Genomic DNA, 15,463 nt, shown 5'->3' with positions numbered 1-15,463 from the left:
GCAAACATGTAATTCTTTTGTATCGGTTGTGAATAAATAGTTGCCACTATTTAAGTTCTAACCCTCATATAAGAATGAAGAAGTATGTAAAACCCAGTTGCTGCTTTTTTTACACAAATTACGGCAGCTTCGTTCATTAACATGAAAGAATATATCACAGTGCCATGTATTCAAAAACTTCAAGTAATGTGCATACATGTATGTGAATTGTACTGTGTCTGGAACATAGAACTAACTGATAACAATATTAACATCAGAATTACCTATTTTCTAATTCAATTTTATTTCATTGTTTGGTAATTATTGTCGCTGGAGATATGGAATGGCTTCGGCTGTCATGCTGGATGACCGTCGACCTGGTGAAGATTTAATCTGGTGACGTGAAATTCGCAACTCGTCCAAAGTACAGCCGCCAGCTCTGTCCAGATCTTTATGTCACTCATGCGGCAAATAAAGCGCAAAATAAGCACTTTGTAGCTTTATATTAAATAGCTGTTATTATAAAAATTGTTAACATTCTTGTACAGTACCACATAATTATTATATAGAATACTTTGCTGTATATCCACATTAGAGAACCCACAGCTGCCACCACCCTTCACAGAGGAACGGGGTACTTAAAACTCTAGTACATAGGGCGCGCACTATCTCTGACGCAGAGAGTCTACCCCAGGAATAACACCTGAGAACTGTATTTCGAAAAAATGGGTACTCAGAGTGGCAGATTCAACGTGCTCTCCGCCCAACCACTGCAGCACAACCTGTTGAGATGGATGAAGTCACGAGGGAGGAGGTAGCCACTGCATTTATTCCATACACAGGCGCACTCTCGGGGAAAATCGCCCGCATTCTGAAGAAACACCAGGTCGGAACTGTGTTTTGTCCTCCAAATAAAACTCGTGCACTGGTGGGGAGCACCAAAGATGACCTCGGTTTGAGGAAGGCCGGCGTGTACCAAATTCCGTGTCAGTGTGGCAATTCGTACATTGGTCAGACGATGCGTACCGTCGAGGATCGATGCCGTGAACACCAGAGGCACACTCGACTGATGTATCCGAGCAAGTGGAGTATGACCGCACGAGGATTCTGGTACAGACGTCGAGATACTGGGACAGCGTTGTTAGAGAGGCCATCGAAATTCGCACCAATGACGACCTCATAAACCGTGACTGTGGCTATAATCTTAGCAAGGCTTGGGAACCAGCGATTGGGTTAATCAAGAGTAAATCGAGCAAACGTATAGTTGTGACGACCACGGCGGACAGAGCCATCACACCGACGTCATCTCAGACGCCGTCGCAATCTGTTCCACCGCGCGACCGTGGCGCGGGGTGCGGACGGCGGAGGGAGCGCGCCGCGGGCGGAGGGTATTTAAATCGGCGGCCGCCGCGACCGAACCCAGTTCCCTCTGAGCAGCCATAGCGTACGGATCTCCGTGCCGGCACGTTCACAGGAGCTCAGTCCGTCAGTTCACCTGCGGTGAGTAACGCATAGCTGATTGTCGCTGTTGCTACTCGAGATGTCAGGACGCGGAAGGGGACGCAAAGCTGCTGCCTTGGCGGAGTTGCTGCTCACGCTAGCAGGAACGTCCGGGAAGAAGAAGAGGAAGACTGCAGCGCAGTGCTTTCGCTGCCAAAAGCTTGGCCACGTCGCCAAGCACTGCAGCGGAGCAGTCGCGTGCTTGAAGTGTGCGCAAGCACACGACACACGTTACTGCAAGAAGCAGAAGGACGCCCCCTGTACCTGCGCCAACTGCGGCGGCGCACACGCGGCCAACGCCCGTTCTTGCGCCTACAGAAGAAACTGGCGCGGACGGGAGAAGAAGACGCAGAAGCAAGTGACCACCACATACGAAGAGGTAGTCACTTGCACAGAAAACGTCGTCACCAGGCGCCTTAACGACGCCGTACAAGACGCCATGTCCGCCTTCAAATCCGCCATGGCGGAAGAGAGGGCGGCCATGCTGGCGGAACTGGGCGAGGCTCGGCGTCAGATTGCTGAGCTGACGCAGGAGCTTCGCTCAGCCAAAGCAGCTTCCGCCACAACAGTCGACACCGCCACCCAGGCGACTCCTCCACGGGAGGATTTCGCGACGGTGGCCACGCAGACCGACGTGCCTGCCGATGGGGAGGCAACACAGCCCAAGACGGACACCGAAGCAGCAGCGCAAGAAGAAGAGTGGGAAGAAGCCCCATTCCTCCCGCTTCCAGACATGTACAGCGCAAGCGCTGTAACAAAGAAGATTGCTGGCTCGCTTCGCGATGGTACATTCCCCCACCACGACAACCCTTATCCCTTCGTTCCACCTAACCATCCTAAACCCCAACTCCCTCATCACCCACATGGGTATCCAGAAGGCCTTATTGGTCTTTCTAGGGAGGAATTCAATCTGATTGGTTCCTACCCTATCTTCACACAGTTGCAAACGCGCTGCATCATCATCTCTCTGGTCAACGGAGAATATGATAAAGCAGGAATCCTTATGCACGGTATCCCAACCGAGGAAGAGCCCTCAGCAACAGCCAAGAAGAAGAAGAAAAATCATCACACCGACAAGTACAGGAAATAGGTCATCGGCTCTCCTTGCCAGTCCAGAAATACCTACCAGTACAGAAAGAAGATTCGACAAGATTCCCAGGGGAGTAAAGGCCAAACGGCCACAAACTTCCAATAGAACATCCTCACAGTGAGGAAGTCACAAAAGGAGCGCAGCAGCTCAGTTCACCTGATGATGGCGACATGTATGATCGCCGAAATATTGTGCCCGGCAGCACACCCGTGGATATTTTGATAATTAATGTTCTGTCTCATCAGCTAAGGGGCACTGATATACAGGAATTGAGCGACATTTTCCACTGAAGTCTCAGATCTCATTGAGGAGTCACACATGGACCATCAGTGCACACTTACGTAGTGTTATTCTTGAGACCGAATGAGAACTGTAAAATGGCCATGAAAAGTTTGCACTGAAGCCTGTATCACAATCACTTGATGGAATGAGGCAGGAAGATCATGTGAAGTTACAAAGAAAACAGATTTGAAATGTAGACTTGTTTTGACAGACTATATGAGAGTGTGATAGACACAAACTATTGTTTGGTGTAACTTCCGATTTATTAAGGAGAAAATGATGTTTTTTCTGCATATTTCAGAAGATTCTACAGCTTATAAATATAAATGATGAATAACTTCCATTTGCTATTCTGCAGGGCATGTGAAAATCATTTTGTGAGATCAAAAATAGTTTAGCCATATTCCATATTGAGAATGGACGTGGAAAATATTAATGTATGAGCATATTTTGATGCATAGTTTAGAATAAGTGTTCATTGTTGGCAGCCAGCCACTGTGATCGTGTTTGCAAATCACATCAGTACTTATGTAGGAAATGAACCAGTTATAACGGGTTTAATTCACCGATAAGATAAGATACGACTTCGTAGGTGTCATGCGTACATCCAAGGTCAGAGGGACCCACATATTTTCTATGATTGTAAAAGGATGAGGAGGGACAGCTTGATTTTTGTTGGGCCAGGGGGGAGGAGGGGAAGGGAAAGGAGGACATGTGGGCCTTCAGGGGGAGAGGAGGGTGGGAGGGGAGCTTGGACAGGACAGAGGTTCCTGCAGGTGGAATGGGTGGGGGTGACTTTGAATAAAAAACAGGTGTCTCATGATATACCCGAAGCCTTGTATTATCAGTGGATTAAACTTACTATAACCAGTTATAAGTGTTTCGGTCCCTGTATGCTCACTGCATAATTACTAACAGCTTTAATTTTTTGCACTCTTCCTATTCTCTATTGCTCTTGTTACGAAACTAACCTGTCTCAGAAGTAGCTTACAGGATAAAAATTCTACTAACGTCGTGAATCTCAGTTACATGTCACATAAATAAACGCATCAGATCAAACGATAGTGTTAAATATTTTTAAGAAGAGAGTAACGTACCGTAGACATGATAATATTGCTGACATCACTAAGAAAACTGTTATCACTTTCTGTCTTTATTTGAAAGGGAGACCTTATATCTTGCAAATTATAAAGTAAAAAAATATTACCAGTGCAAGAACAAAAGCGATTTTCTTCTCAACTACAACATTACCCAAACCTGACAGAAATAAATACGACTGTTTCAGGTAGTGCGAGATGGTGAAGTGTGTGGTACTGTTACCCTGTCAACAGAAAAAATCCAAGACCTCCCTGGTAACGAAGAGATGGTAAGCATCTTGCTTATAGCAACACGCAAATCTTAAGCTAACAGTTGTGAATAACATTATGTATGATACTGTCGCACTTACTCATCTTTAACGTTTGGCTAATGTCTCTGTCGGATTTAAAATGATCGCATCTGCAGTATTTGTGTGCTCCCTGCCGCCGTTGGATAAGCAGCTGCAGCAGCAAGTCGTATACTCCTAGCTCACTCATTTGTTACATAGTTTAATTCTTAATTTCTTTGCGTGTTTTTGGTACTTGCATTGTTTAATTCATAAATTTCGGGCGTATTATAGTATTTGAGAGTTGTAGCATCGCGTTTTAGTACCTGAATAGTGTAAATTCGCGTAGTCGTTTGTCTTCTGTTTTTGTTTTGAACGGCCAGTGTCGGTTGGTCAGTCAGTGTGCTCCCTGCCGCCGTTGGATAAGCAGCTGCAGCAGCAAGTCGTATACTCCTAGCTCACTCATTTGTTACATAGTTTAATTCTTAATTTCTTTGCGTGTTTTTGGTACTTGCATTGTTTAATTCATAAATTTCGGACGTATTATAGTATTTGAGAGTTGTAGCATCGCGTTTTAGTACCTGAATAGTGTAAATTCGCGTAGTCTCCTTCCGCCGCCGAGCAGTGTGTCAGCAGTGCACAAGTGGCAGCATTACTGCATTTACTAGGCAATTTCGTATTTTAATAACTGTTTAAATTTTGTGTCGATTTGTTTGCGCTCTCTGTAGATTACTTCAGACGTTCTTTGCACAACAGTTTTTAGCATGGATAGGGACTGCAACTGCTGTGTTCGGATGCAGGCTGAGTTGGCATCCCTTCGCTCCCAGCTTCAGGCAGTGTTGGCTTCGGTCACACAGCTTGAGGCTGTTGCCAATGGGCATCACTGTGGGGGTCCGGATGGGGGTTTGTCGGGGACGGCCAGCTCGTCCCACGCATCCCCCGATCGGGCTACAGCTGTGGTTGCCCGGGATACTGCCCGCATTGAGGCTGATCCCTCACCTGTGGTAGAGTGGGAGGTCGTCTCAAGGTGTGGCAGGGGGCGAAAGACATTCCGGAGGGCTGAACGGAAGGCCTCTCCAGTTTGTCTGACGAACCGGTTTCAGGCTCTGTCTCAGGCTGATACTGATCTTCGGCCTGACATGGCTGCTTGTCCTGTTCCAGAGGTTGCCCCTCAGTCTGCAAGATCCGGGCAGTCGCAGAGGGTGGGCTTACTGGTAGTTGGGAGCTCCAACGTCAGGTGCGTAATGGGGCCCCTTAGGGATATGGCAGCAAGGGAGGGGAAGAAAACCAAAGTGCACTCCGTGTGCATACCGGGGGGAGTCATTCCAGATGTGGAAAGGGTCCTTCCAGATGCCATGAAGGGTACAGGGTGCGCCCATCTGCAGTTGGTTGCTCATGTCGGCACCAATGATGTGTGTCGCTATGGATCGGAGGAAATCCTCTCTGGCTTCCGGCGGCTATCTGATTTGGTGAAGACTGCCAGTCTCGCTAGCGGGATGAAAGCAGAGCTCACCATCTGCAGCATCGTCGACAGGACTGACTGCGGACCTTTGGTACAGAGCCGAGTGGAGGGTCTGAATCAGAGGCTGAGACGGTTCTGCGACCGTGTGGGCTGCAGATTCCTCGACTTGCGCCATAGGGTGGTGGGGTTTCGGGTTCCGCTGGATAGGTCAGGAGTCCACTACACGCAACAAGCGGCTACACGGGTAGCAGAGGTTGTGTGGCGTGGGCTGGGCGGTTTTTTAGGTTAGATGGCCTCGGGCAAGTACAGAAAGGGCAACAGCCTCAACGGGTACGGGGCAAAGTCAGGACATGCGGGGACCAAGCAGCAATCGGTATTGTAATTGTAAACTGTCGAAGCTGCGTTGGTAAAGTACCGGAACTTCAAGCGCTGATAGAAAGCACCGAAGCTGAAATCGTTATAGGTACAGAAAGATGGCTGAAGCCAGAGATAAATTCTGCCGAAATTTTTACAAAGGTACAGACGGTGTTTCAAAAGGATAGATTGCATGCAACCGGTGGTGGAGTGTTCGTCGCTGTTAGTAGTAGTTTATCCTGTAGTGAAGTAGAAGTGGATAGTTCCTGTGAATTATTATGGGTGGAGGTTACACTCAACAACCGAGCTAGGTTAATAATTGGCTCCTTTTACCGACCCCCCGACTCAGCAGCATTAGTGGCAGAACAACTGAGAGAAAATTTGGAATACATTTCACATAAATTTTCTCAGCATGTTATAATCTTAGGTGGAGATTTCAATTTACCAGATATAGACTGGGACACTCAGATGTTTAGGATGGGTGGTAGGGACAGAGCATCGAGTGACATTATCCTGAGTGCACTCTCCGAAAATTACCTCGAGCAATTAAACAGAGAACCGACTCGTGGAGATAACATCTTGGACCTACTGATAACAAACAGACCCGAACTTTTCGACTCTGTAAGTGCAGAACAGGGAATCAGTGATCATAAGGCCGTTGCAGCATCCTTGAATATGGAAGTTAATAGGAATATAAAAAAGGGAGGAAGGTTTATCTGTTTAGCAAGAGTAATAGAAGGCAGATTTCAGACTACCTAACAGATCAAAACGAAAATTTCTGTTCCGACACTGACAATGTTGAGTGTTTATGGAAAAAGTTCAAGGCAATCGTGAAATGCGTTTTAGACAGGTACGTGCCGAGTAAAACTGTGAGGGACGGGAAAAACCCACCGTGGTACAACAACAAAGTTAGGAAACTACTGCGAAAGCAAAGAGAGCTTCACCCCAAGTTTAAACGCAGCCAAAACCTCTCAGACAAACAGAAGCTAAACGATGTCAAAGTTAGCGTAAGGAGGGCTATGCGTGAAGCGTTCAGTGAATTCGAAAGTAAAATACTAGGTACCGACTTGACAGAAAATCCTAGGAAGTTCTGGTCTTACGTTAAATGTGTAAGTGGCTCGAAACAGCATGTCCAGACACTCCGGGATGATGATGGCATTGAAACAGAGGATGACAAGCGTAAAGCTGAAATACTAAACACCTTTTTCCAAAGCTGTTTCACAGAGGAAGACCGCACTGCGGTTCCTTCTCTAAATCCTCGCACAATCGAAAAAATGGCTGACATCGAAATAAGTGTCCAAGGAATACAAAAGCAACTGGAATCACTCAACAGAGGAAGTCCACTGGACCTGACGGGATACCAATTCGATTCTACACAGAGTACGCGAAAGAACTTGCCCCCCTTCTAACAGCCGTGTACCGCAAGTCTCTAGAGGAACGGAAGGTTCCAAATGATTGGAAAACAGCACAGATAGTCCCAGTCTTCAAAAAGGGTCGTCGAGCAGATGCGCGAAACTATAGACCTATATCTCTGACGTCGATCTGTTGTAGAATTTTAGAACATGTTTTTTGCTCGAATATCATGTCGTTTTTGGAAACTCAGAATCTACTATGTAGGAATCAACATGGATTCCGGAAACAGCGATCGTGTGAGACCCAACTCGCTTTATTTGTTCATGAGACCCAGAAAATATTAGATACAGGCTCCCAGGTAGATGCTATTTTCCTTGACTTCCGGAAGGCGTTCGATACAGTTCCGCACTGTCGCCTGATAAACAAAGTAAGAGCCTACGGAATATCAGACCAGCTGTGTGGCTGGATTGAAGAGTTTTTAGCAAACAGAACACAGCATGTTGTTATCAATGGAGAGACGTCTACAGACGTTAAAGTAACCTCTGGCGTGCCACAGGGGAGTGTTATGGGACCATTGCTTTTCACAATATATATAAATGACCTAGTAGATAGTGTCGGAAGTTCCATGCGGCTTTTCGCGGATGATGCTGTAGTATACAGAGAAGTTGCAGCATTAGAAAATTGTAGCGAAATGCAGGAAGATCTGCAGCGGATAGGCACTTGGTGCAGGGAGTGGCAACTGACCCTTAACATAGACAAATGTAATGTATTGCGAATACATAGAAAGAAGGATCCTTTATTGTATGATTATATGATAGCGGAACAAACACTGGTAGCAGTTACTTCTGTAAAATATCTGGGAGTATGCGTGCGGAACGATTTGAAGTGGAATGATCATATAAAATTAAATGTTGGTAAGGCGGGTACCAGGTTGAGATTCATTGGGAGAGTCCTTAGAAAATGTCCATCAACAAAGGAGGTGGCTTACAAAACACTCGTTCGACCTATACTTGAGTATTGCTCATCAGTGTGGGATCCGTACCAGATTGGGTTGACGGAGGAGATAGAGAAGATTCAAAGAAGAGCGGCGCGTTTCGTCACAGGGTTATTTGGCAACCGTGATAGCGTTACGGAGATGTTTAACAAACTCAAGTGGCAGACTCTGCAAGAGAGGCGCTCTGCATCGCGGTGTAGCTTGCTCGCCAGGTTTCGAGAGGGTGCGTTTCTGGATGAGGTATCGAATATATTGCTTCCCCCTACTTATACCTCCCGAGGAGATCACGAATGTAAAATTAATGAGATTAGAACGCGCACAGAGGCCTTCAGACAGTCGTTCTTCCCGCGAACCATACGCGACTGGAACAGGAAAGGGAGGTAATGACAGTGGCACGTAAAGTGCCCTCCGCCACACACCGTTGGGTGGCTTGCGGAGTATAAATGTAGATGTAGATGTAGATGTAGTACCTAATACTGATCAAAATCACCGGGATCCTTCAGAACGATTGAAAGTACCGGAACTACGCTGGCATGCATCAGCGTAGAATCAAAATCTTAGACTACTTGGCACAGAATTCAAAATTCGTAAGTGAAAATTATATGGAGATAAAACATTATTGTAATCCAATAAAGAGTTTAAATACTTCAAATGGAAATATCAAGGCAGCTTTTCACTCAAAATATCAAATACATTTATACGTGTTCCATTTCAGCGCACTCCAAATGTGACACCGTGATTTCTTTCAGAGCCAAAGGAAACACTCCTTTATTTCGCAGTGCAATATTATGCAGCAGTTTGTTTATTATCCATGAATGCCTAACAGATTTTAGATTTTTGTGAACACACAGCAGTTTCAAGCTCATACATGCTAATGCAAAAGGAACAACACTGAGAAACCTGATTTTTGCACTTGACTGACTCAGAACACTGCGAGAAAAAGCTTTCAAACTTCGGATAGAAGTTTCATGCAAAGGTGCAGCTTGACTGGTACATGAAAGTCATCAGAAAAAGATCATTTTGTTTGCTGCAATTTATAAAATGTGAACCGTTAACTAAGAAACAACATGTATTTTGTTCTCAGTCAATGAGCGGCAACGTCGTTACAAATCAGTTTTTGAGTGAGACTGGAAAGCTGTCGAAAATTCATCCGTATTCAAACGGTAAAATACGGTTCGTCCACAAATATCGTACGAATATTTCGAGCGGTTCCTAGCCAAGTTCAAAGGGGGTCTTCAAATCCATATAACGCGGACAAATAGTGAATGCAGCATTCCTTAACCGACTGAGCAGTGCTCTGAAGTGTATACAGATATCATATTGTGATAAACACAATATAAGATTCAAATTTAACATCACTTCCTTGAACATAAACAAGAGGATAATTTTCCTGAACAACTAATCCTCTGGGATGAATCGAACATTTTTATAAAAAATTTTTGTCACCGAGGTACTATTGAACTATGAAATCATGTTAATGGCTTCTGTTAAATGCAGAATAGTGCTCTGCATCGCTTAACATTGTGATCCTACGTAATCTTAACAACACCCTCTTCATAGTTCGTTGCAACAACACCTGCACTCGTCACGATCTGAAAACATCGAATTGTTGAGGTTGTCAAATAACTGGGAACCAGCTCATATACTCGTCGTCACCAATTTCGTCTAAATTTATGGTATATGCAGGACTTGGCCAGAACTGAAAGTGAAAGAAGTGGGAACTCCAGATCGCCAAGCGTTTGGGAAGAAGAGCATTTTCCGCACGGGTCGGGAGAGACATGAGCAATTTCTTTTAGCGTAGTTTCCAAGCAGCGGTTTGCGTAGCAGAAAGAGTACCGGTTGGTAACATGAGGGTCGTGGGGTCGAGTCCCTATGCAGAAAATTTATATTTTTAATTTTTACATTACTTACACTGCAAATGAGCCTAAATAATGCTCAATGTATTGCATTTATTAACATCTTAATAAAAACACGAAGAGACACAAGAAAATTTGGGGTTGAGAATAATTTCCAAGAATTCCCGTTAGTTTTATTTTCACCTTCGTGTTGTCCTCGGCAGCTGCACGGGAACACTAAGTTCTTCTGTTTTTATGTTAAATATTTCCCCAAATCCGTGTAACTCATCAACTATGAAATAATGAAAGAATCTAATTCCCTTTGCCTTTCCTTTTCACGCCTTTTATGAAAAAAGTAACAAGTGGAATTTAACGAACATTATTTCGGCTTATTTACAATACAAGTAACGTAAGAAAAGGAAACCCCCCCGATCAGGCCCTGAAGACCACTCAATAGTTGACCGGATCCGGGTCATACCTAGTCGTTCCTCATCGGATGTGGTATGGAGGGGAATGATGCCAGCAAACCACATTCCCGGACATTGTCGATAATTCGACCTTGGAGCCAATACCTCCCAACCGACTAGTTCGTTAGTTGGTATCACCAGGCTGAGTGCATCACAGTCCAGTCTTCCCACCAAGGAAAAATCCCTGGCTGTACTGGGAATCGACCCCAGGTCCATCACTTGACGGTCAGTCCCATTGACAACTCGTCCACAGAGGCAGACATAAATAACGTAAAAATAGAAAAGAAAAAAAATCCCGCAGAGGAGCTCGACCCCAAGACCCACGGATTACAGGTTTATACTGTTTCCTCTGCGCCAATCGCTGCCTGTGAGCTAGGACTCTTTGACTGTGTGAAGCAAGAAGTCCGATTGTACTGGGAGGATAGCGGTGTGAACGGAATAACAAGATGTCCGATGTGAAGAAATAGCACACACGTTGCGTTAAAAAAAAAAAACAATTTTTAATGCAACTAGTGTGCTATTTCTTCACATCGGCGTTCTTCAAAAACAGTTGCATAAAATGACGAATGAAAGTCTAAATGACATGCCTGATCTTTGCGGTGGGCGGAGGAGTGTGAGGGGAATGCTGACGCAATCGGTGCTCGGCGCTAACACAAACTGCAACATTTAACTTCACCACGCAATTTTGATACTACAACTGCTAGGTCGTTGGCAATTGCAGAAATGAAAAAAACAGGGAAGTCGACGTGAAGTGTTCCGGATATGTCTGATACGTGACGAAACCGAACGACGGACCCATTGGACACCTTTTATTGTCCCACTTACATGCAGTTCCCATTGTCAGCAAACTGGTTATCGCCAACCGTGAACATGCATAGTTTTCCTTTCAGTTCTTGCTCTAAGGGGGATAACCAGGCTGCTAGCTTATTGTACAGAATGTCTTAATAAATTAATATTATACAAACAACTATAAAACTGGCAGTATATTTACTATGTTCAGCCAGTATTTTTGTAGATAAGTATGTCGATATTTTTTCCGTCTGTATATCGTTTTATCCATACTGTGTTTCGAAATACGGAGGACAGATAACATAAAAAACTATCGATATATCAGATTCCCGATATTTTTAAAAATAACAACAGTCCTACAGTAAGCTACACTGACATAAGAGGCTCATGTCTCGCCTGGTCCACACCAAAAATGCTGTTTTTCCTAAATGCTCGCATATCTGGAGCTCCCACTTCTGATCACTTTCACTACAGATTGTAAGGTGGCAGAATAAATGGTCAGATTTTCACCTTACATGAGACCTTTACAAATCGCAGTGAGAAGGTGAAGATGACACCTAACATAAATCGACCGTTATGAGAACATTTGCCTATCAATATGCAATGCAAAAAGGGATGACAGTCAATCGATGGTAATTATTCCTATACAATGCATATCTTTGAGCAGAACGTAGAACAGGGAACGTGAGTCAAGTCGTTTTTAATTTTGAAAAGCCAGCTTCACAACAGTGTAGGGAAGTCGTGCTGCAGAAGTTTCACCGGAAACCACGTAAAGGGGTGGCAGGGAGGAGGACATCGACCCCAGACCAGGTGATTTAAGGGGCTCCGGAAAGGCTCAAAATCATGAAAAGTTCAATTTTTACTTTTTTGCGTTTTCTGAATCTGCAGACTATTACCTTTTAATAGATATATAATTTATTCAATTCCGAAGACTACAACTATTTTTAAATTTTTTTTGAAATGTGTTCTACATGGGCGTGACCCACTGTGGCGCTGTTAAACTGATGTCAAATGGTGTTATTATTAACGTCCGTGTTCATCAGGTACATTTTAGTGATGTGAGATAAAGTATGTGTTGTGGCTAACCTATTTTCAGAGACTTAGCAGCACCTGAACTGTTGAAAAAGTGTATTCACGGAAAAACTCAAAACCCCAATGAAAGTGTAAATAGTGTTATATGGTCGAGAATCCCCAAGACTGTATTTGTTGGAATAGAAACACTTCATTTTGGTGTGTATGATGCTGTTGCGACTTTCAATGATGGCAACATAGTAAGGTGCAAGGTATTTAGAAATATGGGAATGAAGATAGGTTCTAACATGGTACGAGCGATGCTTGCTTTAGACAAGGAACGCCTTCGGGCTGCAGACAGGGCTGTAAAGAGTCTAGAAATACAAGCAAGAGTAAACAGGAGGAGGAACAAGAGGAAGCTGGAGGAGGAGTTTGCAGAGGATGAAGATAATCCATCCTATGGACCTGGAATGCACTAAAAAGTTAATCCAATCTTTGTCGCTCGATTCCCAAAACTTTTATTTTCTCATACTAATTACATGTTTTCTAAGGATCTTCCAAACATATTTGTTTCAAACTTTTATTAAATGTTACACAGTATCTTCTGCATAATTTAACACTGCCTTTTTCCAAAAAACTGTATATTTTTGAATATATAAATAAAAAATTGCAAAAAAATGTTGTGAATTTTCATTACAATTGAAAAAAAATCATCTTTAATAACTGAACTAAAATTTTGTAAAATCCCTGTGTTAAGTTGTAGCCCATATTCCAATAAATAATCTGTAAAAAGTTCAACTTCCTACCTCAAATACTTTGTGAGGAAAGATGTAATTTATAAGCGTTATTTTAACATTGCAAGTACAGGGCGTTCCAGAGGCACTTAAGCTGGAGGACCGCCTGTAGTGGGGGGCATCGGCTCAAGGGCAGAGAAGAAGCTTTAGAAAACTGCGTTTCGGAATTCCAATGGAATACAAACAAAAGAGTGAGGCATTTTCGTCCAGCGAGTGTGACACACAGAAAAGTCATTGTACTTTAGGCGTCTAGAATGGGCATAAAACGTCCGATTGGCGGAAACGCACTAGGAAGGAGAAAAATACTGAAGTTTCGATGCAGTTTGATAGAAAGGACCTTGCAATTGGTAGAGGGTGTTTCTACAAAATAAGAGGAACGCTCCTATTGACTGAAAAAAGATGCAACATGAAAAAGAAACAAAAGTGGAGGGAGGCAGTTCTGCCATGAGTAGGTCAAGAGAGAAATTTTGTGTGGACTCTTCTCTGAACTGGCGTCAGTTGCAGGACTTAACACTCTGTATGACGCAGAGAATAAATTGGTGTGGACATTGCGTTCACAGCGGCTGCACCCCAGCTAAATTAGCTGTAGCATCATTTAGCTCCAACTGTGGAGAAACGAACCAGCCAAATTAGTAAATTGTTGTTGCGAGAATTGAGACGGCACTATAATATGCACGCTGCTCCAACGATGCGTGTGTATATCGCCACATAATATGACCAGGGCTGAGTACATGTTTTCTAGCGTAACAAGAAACATAGCGAAAGTTTCTGCTGGAAAGTTCAGCAAAGGCTAGATTAGTTTTGTAGGAATTTCAGTGGGAGAGAGCGGCTTTGCAGACAACAGCACGTCGCAGCCTACAGTAAATACCGCGTGCAGAGGCGTAAACTTCGTTGGTTCACCAGCTTGCGTCCACTGTAAACTCGAGCAGCCTTGGGTAATCTTGCGCTCAAATTTGTCACTTGACTAACCATCCACCGTAGACTTGATTGACATCATAAACAGTACCGAACTTTGAACCGGAATCGGACGATTTTCGTAGTACTGACCAACATCATAATATATGTGTAGGAGCAATTTTCTAAAGAAACATCCAATTAAACTTTCATATTATTGTGCTTAGGATTAATGTAAAGAAACTTCCAGTTAAACTTTCATAATATTGTGTTTAGGATTAATGTGCTTTCAGAGAGTTAATATTTAACATTGTTGTGTATAAACTTATTTCACTTTTTGATGTTAGCAAGATGCGTTATCCATTGCGCTGTTTTTATGTTGGCGAGTTGAAAACTGTGTGAAAAGCTGTAGTTTGGTTAGAAATATTGCGACATTAAACTTGTCATTTCACCTCACACACTTGTTCTCAATTCTAGAATAAGCAAAAACAAACCACACGCCGTTACAAGATCAAGTCCTGCATATACTATAAACTTGGACGAAATTGGTGATGACGAGCAAGCAAGGTCCCCTTGTTAGTCTAGTGTACCTATGTATGTATGCATATAGTAAACCGGGGACCTAGAAACGATGGAAAGACTTCATCCCACCGTAGCCCCCAGTGGTTCACAAGCCCACGACAAGCCACACAGTCCACCCACCCCACCGCTGCCCCACACTGAAACCAGGGTTATTGTGCGTTTCGGCCCCCAGTGGACCCCCCCCCCCCCCCACCACCACCACCCCGGGAATGTCTCGTACCAAACGAGTGTAACCCCAAATGTTTGCGTGGTAGAGTAATGATGGTGTACACTTACATGGAAATGGTGTTTGCGCTGCAATCACCGACACAGTGTAACTAAAGCAGAATAAGGGGAACCAGCCCACATTCGCCGAAGTAGATGGAAAACCACCTTAAAAACTATCCACAGGCTTGGCTGGCACACTGGACCTCGACACTAATCCACCGGGTGGATTTGCGCCGGGGACTGGCACGCCTCTCCGCTGGGAAGCAGCACGTTAGACTGATCGATTAGCCAGGTGGGCTAGTCTAGTGTACACAGAATGTCTCGTGTGGCATGCACTTTGCTCGCCATGCTTCTGCCAGGTGGCAAAATGGTCATATGAGCGTAATTTCCAGATTTGCCTGTAACAGCAGACACCTTGCACCACAATTTGGACACAACTCGGCAACCTGATGATGTTCTAACGAATGAAATCAGTCGTGATACAATAAATGTGTATCACTGCGGTTG

This window comes from Schistocerca cancellata, chromosome 6 (assembly GCF_023864275.1).
Source record: "Schistocerca cancellata isolate TAMUIC-IGC-003103 chromosome 6, iqSchCanc2.1, whole genome shotgun sequence".
NCBI classification, from domain to species: domain Eukaryota; kingdom Metazoa; phylum Arthropoda; class Insecta; order Orthoptera; family Acrididae; genus Schistocerca; species Schistocerca cancellata.
This window is presented reverse-complemented; position numbering follows the sequence as displayed.